Genomic DNA, 14749 nt, shown 5'->3' with positions numbered 1-14749 from the left:
AATTCTCCCATTAGTATCCACTGTGTTTCAGTTCTTTTACATGAGGTTTGCATTAATGCAGGGTTTTTTTTAAACGTGCATTCCTTTACATTATGTACTTCCACTTTATATGACTTCGTTCAGAGCCACACTATATAATCACACCATATAAATAAAATAACCATATAATCATAAACCAATTCTTATGAACCAAATTGGGCTTAATATCATGCTAGGTATATTATAACTCAAAGGATATAGACCTTGACACAGCCCTTCAGGAGCTTATAGAGGGAAAACACTGAATGCATTAGATTTGCAAACAGGAGAGAAACTTAAAACCAGTTCAGCAGAGGTCAGTGAGGCATTCCCATCATTTTCAGGTCAAGAGGGGGTATAATTAGAGGGAAGAGATAAGGCTGAGTATGTAATTTGGATGGAGATGAGAGAGTAGATATGAGACTCCTATAGAGGTAGTGATTGTGTTGGAGCAAATTTTTCCAATCCAGTGGAATAGTTTTATCTGTTTTATTTAATGGATTTTATTTAGCATATGCTACATGCACAACACACGAGGACAAGAGGCACTCAGGGATGAGGACAAGTATTTATCAGACTCACTTTCTATGTACTATGCCCCTTTAATTTAATAGGGAAGATAGGATAACACACAATAATCACGAAAGCTTTAGAGCTAAAAGCATTGTAGGAGACCATGGCTTATTGATCTAATAACAGTACAAAGAAAGATATAGTAAATATCCTAAATGTAAAAGAAAGAAAGAAAATAAGGACAATGTTTTATTTCATTACATAATTTGGTGAGATTAGAAAAGTCCCTCGAAGAGGTAGGACTTCCCAGAAAAGGAAGAACTGAATGGTTAAAATCAAGGAGGTAGAGTTTTCCAGATAAAAGAGTAATATAGTCTCACCCCAACAACAGTTTAATAAAACTTTTCAAGTGCAAACCACCTGCTAGATATTTGTTTCTGAAAGGGGAGTCATGGCCTTGGCCATTACCATGTATTTCATATTTCTGAGAGAATGTGGATATATCTGTAACTATAAACATTGTGTGTGTCTCCCTGGTGACTGTCCCCCCACCCCCTGCCTTGTGTAGGTGGCAGCCATGAGGTTTGGGCAGCACTGACTGCAGTTCCAGTCCTGGGGGTAAACCTGAGTGATCCTGTCCACAGAAATGGAGAATAATTCAGGAGTTGTAGAAGTAGAATATGGCTTAGGACATTTTTTGAGGGTTTGACAGCACAACCCTTTCTTTCTGTGTGGCTTAATGTTCAAAGTTTAATAAGCAATTCTGCCAATTTTAGGGAAGCATGCCTGAGAATAAAAATGAAAAGGTGAGAGAAAAGCCAAGAGAATTACAAAGAAATGAAGCCATGGTTAAATCTCAACTGACATCCATCCTAGCTCTGACCTTTTCAATAACATAACTCAATAAACCACTTGTATTGTTTAGGAACTTTATCTTCTACTACTTGCAATAAAAAATCATATTATTCCTGTTTGTTAAAAGATCCTAGAATTCCAATTTATAAGCAAAGTCATATAATTACAAATATTACTTTTTTAAGCTTCTCATTAAAATGTTAAATAGTTAAAAACATGACAACTCTCAAAAACATTGATATTAAAAACTGATGAGCAACTTGGTGCTAGAATGTAAAAGCAATTGCCACTAATGAAAATGTTAAGTTGGTTAGATGAAAGGAATGAGAGATGTGCCTATAAATCAGAAAATGCCTGCCACCTGAAAAAAGGTAAGACTAAATTTTGTCCTCCTTTACTACCTGTCCCTAGTTAGGAGATATGTAACCTTTACTAACAAGAAAATTGGGCCATTTACTAACAAGAAGATAGTGATAGCCCATCTAACATATTTACCACAATGTCAAATACATAGTAAGTGTTCAATAAATATTATTGTTGGTGTTATTGTTGTTACATTGTTGATGGTGCTTGGGGAGGCTAGACTAAGTTTAACAGGACCTTTATATTTCTGCATTTATTTCCAGTTCCCAGAAAACAATAGGGCAGAGATTGGTATAAGAGGAAGAGTGGAAGGATAGACAAAGAAGGGAAGGGCAGGGAGAAAGGTAGTTCACAGAAGGAAGTTATTAGAGGCACTGGGTAGAATGCATGCTGGGGTTACAATGTTTTTTGTGATCGTGGAAGAGACAGAGGAGTTTAGCTGAGCCTAGACCATGGGAAGAGGAAACAGAATCACTTAGTCTAGACCGTAAGCATGTAAACCTGCTCTCTATTTTTGGATCTGAGAATAGGTGTATCCAAACAGTGGGTAAAGTCAAGGCAAATTCACATTCTTTGTCTTTGGTGAAAGCAAACATAAATTGCATTTATCAAGGATGAATATAAGGGATTAATACTGTCAAATGTAGTCATTACATTAATGTTTGTGTTGAATCTCAAGGAAATTTGGATACTTGACCGTTTTTGGTCTTTAAAAATGGTGATATTGCACAATTCATAATAACAGAAAAAGGAGTATCAGGCTGGAATTTCAAAATAATCTGATGATTATTTACTATGGAAACTAAAAGAGTATTTGGACAAAATAGGTGGCCTCTCTACTAGATGGAAGAAAAGACTGTAGCTAAAATGTGAGCAGAAGACCAAAAGGGATTAGACAGACCAAAGTCAAAGACTATAGGGCACGATAAAAAGAGAGGATTGAGGTAAGGAAAAACTGGAGGAACGTTTTTTAAAAATAAGATAATTAAAACCCATGTTGGGAAGATGAAGGACATAAAATGCAGATGCTGTGAAAAATTGAATCAGTGATATGTAGTTAGGGTAACCAAATTATCTCAGTTTGTCCAGGACTTTCATTGTTCTAGCACTAAACATTCCATGTTCCAGGAAGCCTGTCAATTTGAAGCAAACCAGGACAAATTTTCAGAGTTTACCTCAATGTGGAGGGCAAGAAAAAAGGAAATGAAAACAAAGGAATGACAATTCAACCAACCACTTAATTGTATTCTCAGTAGGAAAATTGGTAAAATTAAAACTTAGGTAATTATAAAAGCATTAAACAATTTTCAGGTTTGGGGAAAAAACAAACAATTTTTAAAAGTTCACTAAGCTCAGTGAAAAGAAACTAACTGATACATGGACATGTCCTGACAAACTTTTAAATGACAAAATAGACACAAATGTTAAATGCCTAGGCAGAGAAAAGCTCAGTGCACAAATTTTAGGGAGCTAGCAAGTAAAAATTGTAGAATTGACTACATTTTAATTCTAAGACCTCTAAATAAATTTTAAACCTTGAAGAATCTAATTGAGGATAAAAAAGAAAATACACAAAGAATTAGGAACAAAAACAGATATAACTGAGATTATTTTAAATGTAAAAGAGAAAGCATATTACTGTGTATAAAATGTGAAAATGTTAATATTTATATGATACAAGATCTCTGAGAAGGTTTTAAAGCAATGAGTTATTGAAGATTTGTTCTCAAAACATGATTTTGATGAGATATTTCAATATTGCGTCCTGTTCAACAATCATAGGAAAAGGTAATCCTTGCACTACGTCTATTTCAAAAATATGCAAAGCTAGCCAGTTAATGTCATATGGATAGCATAATAATGATATCAAAATCTGACAACTATAGCCCCAAATAGGCCAATCTTACTTAAGAATACAGGCTCAGAAACTCCAAGGCAGGTACTAGCTAACTGAAATCCAGCAGAGTCAGACGAAGTGTAGAGTTTGTGCTCCTCACTTCCCAGAGAAGGAACCCACAAGGGTCAAGGGCCAGCCTACTGTATTTGTATGAATTCATTCATTCTTGTCTTTGACCATAGTTGATTGCACTGGACTGAAGACTTGAAACAAATTAAATTACCTTCCTTGAAAATCAGACTGATGAGGCACAGGGACTTAGAATTGGGGACTGAAAGGTCTTCGTAGCAGAGCTCTACAAGGAAGATCCCTCTCTCTAAGGTCCTTGAGCTTTGGTTGGTCATCTATTCCTCTGTGTGCTTGTCCTGGGCTTATCTTTAGATCCACTCCTTGTTCTTTCTCTGCTTTGCCCTGAGTCATGGAGGGGCTGATCTATGTGGACTCTATTTCCTGGGCTTCTATATCAGCACTCTTTTTTTTCCTTTTTTCTAATAGATACATAATAATTGCACATATTTATGGAAGTGTATGTAATGTTTTGATATACAAATACAATGAGTAACGATCAAATCCAGGTACTTATGATATTCATCACCTCAAACATTGATCATTTCTTTGTTCTGGAAACATTTCAGATCTTCTCTTTTAGCTATTTTGAAATATGGAATAAAGTATGGTTAACTATAGTCACCCTACTGTGCTGTGGAACAGTGGAACTCATTTCTTCTATCTGTATGTTGGTACCCATTAACCAATGTCTCTTCATTCCCCTCCCCATCCATCCTTCCCAGCCTCTGGTAACCATCATTCTGTTCTCTATCTTCATGACATCAACGTTTTTAGCTCTTACATATGACTGAGAACATGTGATATTTGTCTTTATGTGCCTATCTTATTTCCCTGACCATTATATTAAGTGACCATACTGCTACAAGTGATAGGATTTTGTTCTTTTTATGGCAACATAGTATTACATTGTGTATATATGCCACATTTTCTTTATCCATTCATCCATAGGTTGATTCCATATCTTGGATATTCTGTGTAGTGTTGCAATAAACACGGGGTGAAGGTATCCCTTTGATATACTGATTTCCTTTCCTTTAGATAAATACCCAGTAATGGGATTGCTAGATCCTATGATAGCTCTATTTTTAGTTTTTTGAGAAATCTTCACACTGTTGTCCATAATGGCAATAGTAATTTACATTCCTTCCATCACTTGTGTAACTAGTTTTTCTCACTGATATGTTACTTTGGCTTCTATAGGCAATAATGAATGCAAAATTTTTGAAACTCCTAGAATAATGATGCCATCCAAATGCCATAGGATTTTGATTCATGAACACCTTATATACAATGAATCAGCCTGTCTTTCTTTTATTTAAAGCCTCTAATGGTTTTTATTTGGCATTCTCTGTCCATGTACTTGTCAGTAGGCAAAAGTCCCCTGCCTGCAGGTAAGCTCTAGAACCAGCAGACATCTCCCAGCTACTCTAATATTAACAACATGCTTACAACAGAAAAGTAATGCATTGGGTGAGGTATTTATAAAAACTCAGAGTGGATTTAATGGGAGGCAGACAGCGGAATAGACAAATAGAAAAAAAAAAAGATATTACTAATTTTTTGAGCAATTTATCTGAAATATTTGGGCCCAATGTTATCAAACATATTTCTTATATTTCCTGATTTTTTCCATAGGGCCTGGTTTATTTATGAATTTCAATTCTTGAATGTCCATACGCCCTATGCATTAGCTAGGTTGTTATGTTGAAATTAATAGATTACAGCTTAAATTAATTTAAGGAAATATATTTGACACATACCAGACTTGCTCATGAAATCAAAGTGATTCATTCAGTATCCAATTAGGAAAACAAAATGAAACCAATTTAGTTATTTATCATGGGCATAATTTAATCTCTAAAATGCCATTCTTCTTTTTTGGCTGATATATTTGCATAATTTCTTTGTATCCTTTATGACTGAGCTCAAATATCAGCTGCTCTCAGTAGCTGCCCTTAATTCTCCCTTTGCTTGGGAAAATTAATTTTTCCTACTCTATAATTACCAGAGTGCTTGAATATTACACCTCTGCCACCAGAATGACTACTACTAATTCTATTAGTGCTGCTGCTAATAACTTCTCATTGTGAGTTCATTCTGACTAGGCAATTTGCTCAGCGTTTGATACACATTCTCTTTTAATCCTCAACCCTTCTACATCAAGCATTAATGTTCCCATTTTACAAATTAGGCACTTTAGTCACAAGAAGATCTAAGTCTGTCTAACCCAAAGCTATGATGTTTTCCTTGTACTGTGTTGCCTCTCACATATATATCCATTTGGATATTATACTATGCATTTATTTATTCATTCATCATTTTATATTTATCACTGGCTTCTTCTGCCTTGTCTTGTCACCTATCAGTCTCCCCTTGTTCTGTATTAGCCACACCAGCCTATCAGCTTACCCTCGGGTGTTCAAGCATATTCTCATTTCTGGACATTTGCACATGTTCTTCCCATCTTCTAGAATGTTCTCTCCCCAGATGTCTGCATAGCTTCCTCCTTCAATTCATTGAGATCAAATGTTCTCTAAGATATTCTTAGATATTCTCTAAGAGATATTCTCTAAGATATCCCAGTATTCCCACCTCCCTCTGCTCACCATAACCTTTCTCCACTTTATTTTTCATCACGCCACCTTTACCCACCCGATACTGTTGGCGATAGTCATTCCCCCCAGGAAATACTGAGCACCTTCTGCCTACCAAGGACTGTGCTAGACACTAGAGATAGAGCTGTGAGGGAGACACATCAAGTCCCTGCCCTCACAGAGCTCACATTCCTCTGAAATGCAATGTTATGTGAAAAGTATTATAAGAGCAAGGCCACAAGTCTGTGTGGCATGACAGGAGGGAGGCTCAACCCACAAATATTGAGAAGTAGCAGTGAAGGATTCAATTGTAAATAGTTTATTTGGAAGATGATCCTAGAAAACATTAACATGAAAATGAGAAAGTGAGAAAAGAAAGTAGAAAGCCAATGAAGGGTCATTATTGAGCAAATTAACACTGTTAGTAAATAGAGCTTTATCCCCTGAAAAAAATAACCAGGAGATGGTAACTACATGATCCAGTTATCTCATTAGTGGGAAGCAGGAGCTGAAGTATTACATCACTATGGTTAGGGATTTGTTGAGGGCAACTTCCAGGGGCAGGTGAGGGAGAAGGTTAATTCCTGTTTCACTTGTGAGCTGAGAGGAGGGACAGTAAAAGAAAGCCCTCGGGCAAAGAGTTGCAGGTGTACGCAGTTGGAAGCTCTTGATTTGGTCATGCGTGAAAATGGTGAGTGCCAGGGTATATGGGTGGAACATCAATAACGTCTGCTACAGAGTTTGACAGTTGAAGACATACACTACTGGTGTGGCTGTAAAATGGTACAACTGGTTTGGAAAACAGTTGGGCATTATCTAGTGAAGTTGAAGATATGCACACACACTGACCCTGCAATCACACTCCTTGTTATATAACCAAGACAAGCTAGCTTCTGTGAATCAGAATAAATATTAAAAGTATAGCCAAACTAGCAAAACTGTCATAGTCCCAAACAGGAAAAAAACTCAAAAGTCCACCAATAGTAGAATGGAGAAGTGAATTATTATCTGTAGAACAAACTCAAAACAAGTAAATCAGATCTAGAAAAAAGATGATCAATATGAAAACATGGAATATTTATCACTTCATAAAACATAGTTCAAGGAAGACAGAAAATCTTAAATATCTTCAATTTTTAAACTAATTGTATCTCTATGAATAATACATCCACAAAACAAGAGCTGGTAGTCATGAGAAGGTATCACTCTGAAGACAGCAGGGAGTTCTTTAAGATGAGAAATCAAACTTTCTAATCAAAAGTCATCGGAAACAGTGAAAAGCAAGTTGGATATTGCAAAAACCCAACTATCTGAATGTAAAGAAACCCTGAAATAGTCTTCCATAACATAAAGGGAAGGATAAGGAAATGGAAATCATGAAAAAAGAAAAGTAATTTTGAAAGTCATAGACAAACAATAATTATTTCTGTCATTTAGATTATTCTTTTCCCAAATCAAATAGTCACATCAGATGGATTATTTTCTCCATTTTAGAAAGATTTTTTAAATAAAATATCACACATCTTCAATCTAAAGAAAAGTAGGTAATGAAAAAAAAAACCTTAGTACAAATATAAGTCCATACCAAAACATTACAATGAAAGTGTTTACATTTCTAATGCCCTTGGATGTCCACATGTCCATTTAGTCCCAACTGTAAATGCAAATTTTGTTCAGAGGAAAGATTTCCTGAATAGGACATGAATGTTTTCTTCCCCATAAAACCCCAGGAGCAATCATGGTAGAAAAGAAAGATTTAAAGTTAGTTTATAATTACTGTACCTTCTATGAAATCACTGTGCATATATTTCTGCATTCAGTCTCCAGCCAAATTCTGATGGTAGAACATTTCATTTCCTAAAATCAAGAGAAATATTTTAAATGCCCATAAGAAACATTTGTTCCCAGTGACAATGATTAATGTCTTTCAGTGGCTTTGCGTACTGTTTTCATAGCAAATCCCTTAGCAGTTTATGTGATTTGCAGTCAAAAAGAGATATTATGTTTTCCTGTCCTGTCCTAGATTCTGCTAAAATTCTATTATAAAAATGGTATTAGATTAGACTAGATATAGATCACATATAGTTAACTTAATAAACTTTATTTCACAATATATCCTCCAATGGCCAAGAAACATCTTCACAAATTTATTGAAGTATTATTGACCTATAATACATATATAAAGTACATACTTTGATGAATTTTAACATATGTATACATCTGTGAAACCATGACAACCAATCAAGATGCTAAATATTTTCATCTCTTCTCAAAATTTCCTCAAGCCCAGTTCAATTTTTCTCTCTCTCTCTCTCTCTCTCTCTTCCCACCCAATTCCCAGACAACCACTATTGGTTATAGAACTTTGTAAAATTCTGTATGAATGGAATCATACAATATGTACTCTCTCTCTCTGACTTCTTTCACTCAGCATAATGACGTTGAGGTTTATCCAGGTTGTTTTGTATATTACTAGTTTGTTCCTTTTACTGCTGAATAGTACCTCATTCCATTTAATAATTCAGAAATCTTGACTTAAAAAGAAACATCCTCTCATGAAACCAAACCCTGTCCCCAAAAGTTTAAATTTGTTGACCTTCAGTGAAGGGTTATATGTCCAGGTAAAATCACAATTTAACATCTCAGTGAGATCCAGGCACATAATTGGTACCCAATAAATACTTATTAAATGAATAAAATTTTTTCTATCTAGACAATATGCATAGAAGTCACATGGTATCCCATTATCCCTTTCAGAAGCCTGAAAGGCAACCAGATTTTTGTGTCTAAACCATTTCTCTCTTTTATTAGTAAAGATCTGGCTTTACTAGGCAAAACTGATTTAACCAATGGCCAGCTAACTTGATTAATCTAACCACAATGAAATGAGGGCCACATTGTCCTCAACCTGGGTTAGTTTCTCTCAGTTACATTAATAAGCACTCTTTCTCTGCCATTTGTCTATTAAAATGTGTATCAGTTCAATTAAATTCCCTACAACCATTGAAAAAAAAATTAAAGAAACTGAAATCTACCAAGGACCACTATGCCAAGCACTTTGCAAGCATCATTCCATTTGATTCACATGAAATCTTGTAAGGTAAGTATTATCTCATTATAAACACAAAGAAGCTATCACCCAGAATGGTTATGTGACTTGCTCAGAGTTATACAGCTAATCAGTACAATGGATAGAATCCCTTCCCAGATTTGAGTTCACTGTACCATTCCCTAAAACCCCTAGGGTGAATTCTCCAGTACTGGTGGTTAGTCATGTGGGCACAATTTGTGAGTAAATAAATAATTGATTTAGTTTATTAAATACCCATTTCTGAGAAATCACTCAGGAATAAATACCTTTGAAAGTAGATTGTTATATTATTATTAATATAGGGTGTTAGCTATCTATTTATACTAAAACATAATACCACAAACTCAGCAGCTTAAAACAACACGTGGTTATTATCTCAGTTTTTGTGGTCAGAAACCCACGCTTAGCTGAGTCCCCCACAAAGCTGCAATCAAGGTGGTAGGTAGCTAGGGCTGCATTCTCATTGGAAGTTAGACTGGGAAAGGATTTGCTTTTAAGTTCATGTGGCTGTTGGCAGAGCTTAGTTCCTTGTGGACTATCTGAGGGCATCATTTTCCTGTTGGCTATTGCCCAGTGGTTGCCCTCAGTTCCTCCAACATCAGCTTACTTCATCAAGCCCAGCAAGGAAGAGGGTCAGTGGATGGAGTCTGCTAACAAGATGGAAGTTACAATCTAATGTAATACACTTGCAGGCATGAAAAAATATCACCTTTGCCATATTCTATTGGTTAGGAGTAAATTACAGTTCCTGCCTACACTCGAAGGAAAAGAATTGCATATGGGCATGACTACGAAAGGGAGATAATTAGGGCCACATTAGAGTCCGTTTGTCAAACCTGGATGTGATGGATAGTCACCAACCACCACATGTACCTTTCTAAAGATAGTGTCTCACAGAACATGAACACAAGAAACTCATTCAACACAGCTGGCCTTTATGAACCTTTCCAAAGGCAAAGCGTATTACTGAAATACATCCTTTTAAAAGAGCAGATCTTCACAGGCAACCTAACTTGAAGGTATAATTCATTTACAGCAATAGCACTGACAACATCATCTCTCATAGTCTGTGCTTTATATTTTAAGGTGCTTTGAGAGATAGTGGTATTGATTCTCATAATAACCATGCACAGCAAATAAAGTAGCAACTATTAATCCCCATTTAATATGGGAAAACAGAGAATCAGAGAGGATAAAGTAACTTGCTCAAGGTCATATGTCTACATGGGACTCTGTCTGGGGATTGCCCTTGGCTGAGAAAAACCTCCAGCCAGAAGTTGCGACCTCTCCCCAGGGCAGCCTGCATCCAACTACCGATCTGTGAAAGGGATACAAAGACCCAGCTCTACTTTCTGAAAATACATTATTATAAATAAAATTACCAAATAAAAGTATAGGAGTGCTTTTCAACTATTCCATATATGACTGGGAAGGTATGCATAAGGTATACACATTTTTTCCATTTGGAGATACTGCCATAGCAATGGCCCTAAGATTTCTTACTTGCTATAACTTGCTATCATCTTATGATGTTGTAAAAGTACAATCGGTGCAGAAAATATAAATTACCTATGAATATTTTCAAACTGGCAGATTCCTACAAACTCAAATGGTCATATTCACAGGATTCTCCTCATCTCATAAGTGGGATTTGCTGGGCACTTTTTATTATTTATTGATACATTCATTAATTCACTTGTTCATTCATCTATTTATTCATTTTTGGTCTGTTCCTTTCATAATTTCTAACTTCTCTAAAGTCAATACTTTCCCTAACATATAAATATGTTGTATCTTTGGGCAAATAATTGTACTTCCTAAAGCTTTGGTTTTCTTATTCATAAAATGGGAAAGACATCTATCTAATAGAGGTACCACAGTGAGTTAATAGATATAAAGTATATAGCACAGTTTCTAAATGTTATAGCAACAAAATAATGCCTTTGTTGATGTCTCCCTTTCTTTTCAAAAATCAATCACTGAATAAGTTTTTATTTATTGCCCAGTTATTCCTTAAGAATTCATCCCAATTTGTGTAAGATAATCCCAGTTTATGCTGTTTGGGATAATTTTTAGTGGCTCTTACTTTCACTCTCAAAATGTCCTGGTTTCAATGATAAATCACAGATGCATTTCACCAATGCCCCACCCAGGGATGAGGAGTAAGCTAGAGGACTTTCTGCAAATGTGTTCCACACTTAGATTATTTTGACTCTTTCAGTGGGACAGCTTGAAGGACATCAAGATTCAAGCAATGAGAAAGACATATTGTACAATAACCTTCCATTTCTAAAGATGACAATTCAGCAGCCACCGGGAGTTTCTCTCCGGCTTCTGAGAAAAGATGATCTATAGAGCAGAGGCAGATGGGAAAGAGCAAGAAATTTTGGAAACGATGTTGGGGGAAGATGTTATATATCCTTTTAATATACTTGCTTCTTACACTTTATTTCTGCCTTTTCTTATGCAAGTAAATTGTCTCTTCCTGAACCATCATTAGTAATGACTGGCTCTTTCATAGCTACTGATGGTTTGGCAGCTGTTGATGGGAAGTTACTAGCTTATACTATAGGAGGGAAAGCAAATAGGGATTAGGGGCTTTTATTAGGAATTCTTTCAGGATATACTTCAAGTATTCAGAGTTACCATCCAATAAATTGATGAGATGACCAAAAGCTATTGAAATAAGGACAGAAACAATTCTACTTGGGTTTACAGAGGACAAATCCAAAACGGAAGCAACAAACGGAGCCATGATCCACACAAGAAAAACAATGTTTTAGGTCAAAATGTAAAAGCTCTCACCTTAAAAAAGGGCCCGGAGACCTTCTATTTACGTTATATTATGTGAAAGAATAAAAGTCACAGGGCATGAAAACGTGAGAATGTGTTGAGCCTATTGCCTGACAGAGAGGCACCTTAATTAAAGTTTAACTATCTCAGGGAAAGACTGGGGAATACAGCCTGGGTAGATAGAAGAGTTTCCTTAAAGTCCTAAAGCTTAGTATTCCTTTCCTTTTCTTTTCATCTCATTTAAGCTTCAGACTAAGGCATGGTGCCATCCCCATCAGGATTATAAAGTAGACCATGGAAAGCAGCACACTTACTGATTTATACCTTAATTTGAAACAAATCCCTGATCCAGGAAAACCGTACCACCCTGAGTATAATTATCTTTTGAGTGGATCTTTACAAACCTATCCCAATGAGAAGGGCTTTAAAAATAATAGCACTTTACTAGGAGTATGTGAAGGATAAGCAGATACCAGAGATACAAATCAGCTAAAACCAGTTGATTTCCATTCATTCCCTACCTACAGCTATTCCATCAGGTAAGTCAGCCTTCCTTCTCCTTTGTGATGATAAGAATAACAAAAATTTATACAAACCAGAGCTAGAGAAAAAGATAAAAACTATTTTAAAATCTTCAAAGTGATATTCAGGGGCTTCATGGTGTGTGCTTTACAAGCAGAAGGGCTCTCAACTATAACCAAAGTATCCCTGATTTCAAAATGAGGGTGGTATTTGGATACCAAACAACTTCCAATTGTAGCACCTCAGTTAGGTAAATTTTGCACAAATGAAAGATCATCTACTTCACGAGCAGCTACTTGGATTCACAAATATGTGATTCCTAAGTCATTTAGGGTAATACAGGAGAAACATACACATGTTGCATATGTAAGTGTAATATCTCCCTGGCACTATTTTGAGGGCTTTATGTAGATTGATTTGTTGCATCCACATCCCTTAAGATGGGTGGGATTATTATCCAACTTTATAGATGAGTCTACTGGGGCTCAAACTGTTTAAATAACTTGCCTGAGGTCATATAGCTAATAGATGGATAGCAGGAATTTCAGCTCAGGCTGTCCAGTTTCAAAGCGCATACCTTTCACCACAACGTTATATACTGTCTGTACATCTGCTCCATGTACAATCAATTGTAGTCAACTTGCTGTTATATGATTTGGGGGCTAGTTGAGAACATGCTGCCTTTTTTTCTTTCTTCTCTTGATTGTATAACATGGATTCTGAAAGGCTGGCCTCTTGAAATTTAATGTCTAGGGTGCATGGTAGATGTATAAATGAAGTGTATCTCTGTATGTGAGGAAGGTAATTGTGTATGAAATTTTAAATAACATTTGGAGAGAGGGGATGATACACTTACATTTAATTTTACTTCCAATGGAAGATGATAAAGTACTCACTATATACAAAAAGAGTAGACTTAAGAAAGTTTCTTTGAGTATAGACAATTCCTATCTTTAAATGACTTGATATATATAGTAGTATCATATCCAATTTTTTAAAAAAAACAATTCTTCATTCCAATTCTTTGTTTCCAATTCTTCACTTATGTGAGTTTTGACCCAAATACCAGGACAAAACAGATGTTTAATCAGCTTAGAAGTAAAATTCACCCAAGATGGAGACTTTCAAAACACAAGTTTTTCATGGTTTCCATCAACAACATAACATAATTAGTGCACTTGAAAAGACTTAAAAACTTTGAGTTTTAATCAGCTTGGGCCGAGTTTCAAGGTCTTGGTGAAGCCTGAAGCTAGGCTCCTCTTGCTCAGTCTTAGGTCAGGTTACAAAAATTTCAGTGTTCTAGTTTCTAGGCCTCCGCTCCCCATGCAAATAACTGGGAGAAAGCATCAGCTCCTGAAAGATGAGACTGGCATTCCCTCCCTCGTGGAGAACCAGATCTCTGAGCCATCCCTGATTGCAAGGGTAATAGGGAGAATTCTGAGACAAGAGGGAATTTACACAGCCCACTTTAGGTCATTGTATTGACTGTTATCTCTGTGGTCAAATATCGAATGCAGACAACTCCTCCAATCCACAACTTGCAACTAAACCAAATCTTCATTTTATGAAGACAATAGCAAATTCAATTAGAAACTCTAAGAGCTCTGATGGATCAATCAGGTCACATACAATTAGCTCTAATTGGTACCTCTCCAGAGAGGTACATTCTTTACCTGCAGTCAAGGGCTACTCAGAGAGGTGTAAAATTCTTTCTTGACTCTGAAAACATCAAAGCAATTCCTTCTAATCTGAGCTTTATAGCCGTCCCTGAGCTGGTGGCTAAAGCTCCAACACCAATAAAAACCTGAGGATTTGAAAGAAAGAAATCCCATCTAAATTTTCTAATAGAGGAAATGACGATATTGAGTAAGAAATTCATATACCTTTAACTTGTGGAGTATAGTTCCCAACTGCCATTTGTCCCCCAAGAAATACCAAACTTGCACCCCATATTGCAAAGATGATTTCCTAGGCATTTCAAGAAAGAGACCATAGGGCATTTCAATCATCTTTTGAGGAGTTAATTTGCAAAGA

This window comes from Lemur catta, chromosome 17, assembly GCF_020740605.2.
Source record: "Lemur catta isolate mLemCat1 chromosome 17, mLemCat1.pri, whole genome shotgun sequence".
Lineage (NCBI taxonomy): Eukaryota > Metazoa > Chordata > Mammalia > Primates > Lemuridae > Lemur > Lemur catta.
The sequence above is the reverse complement of the archived record's forward strand: the minus strand, read 5'-3'. Positions refer to the sequence as shown.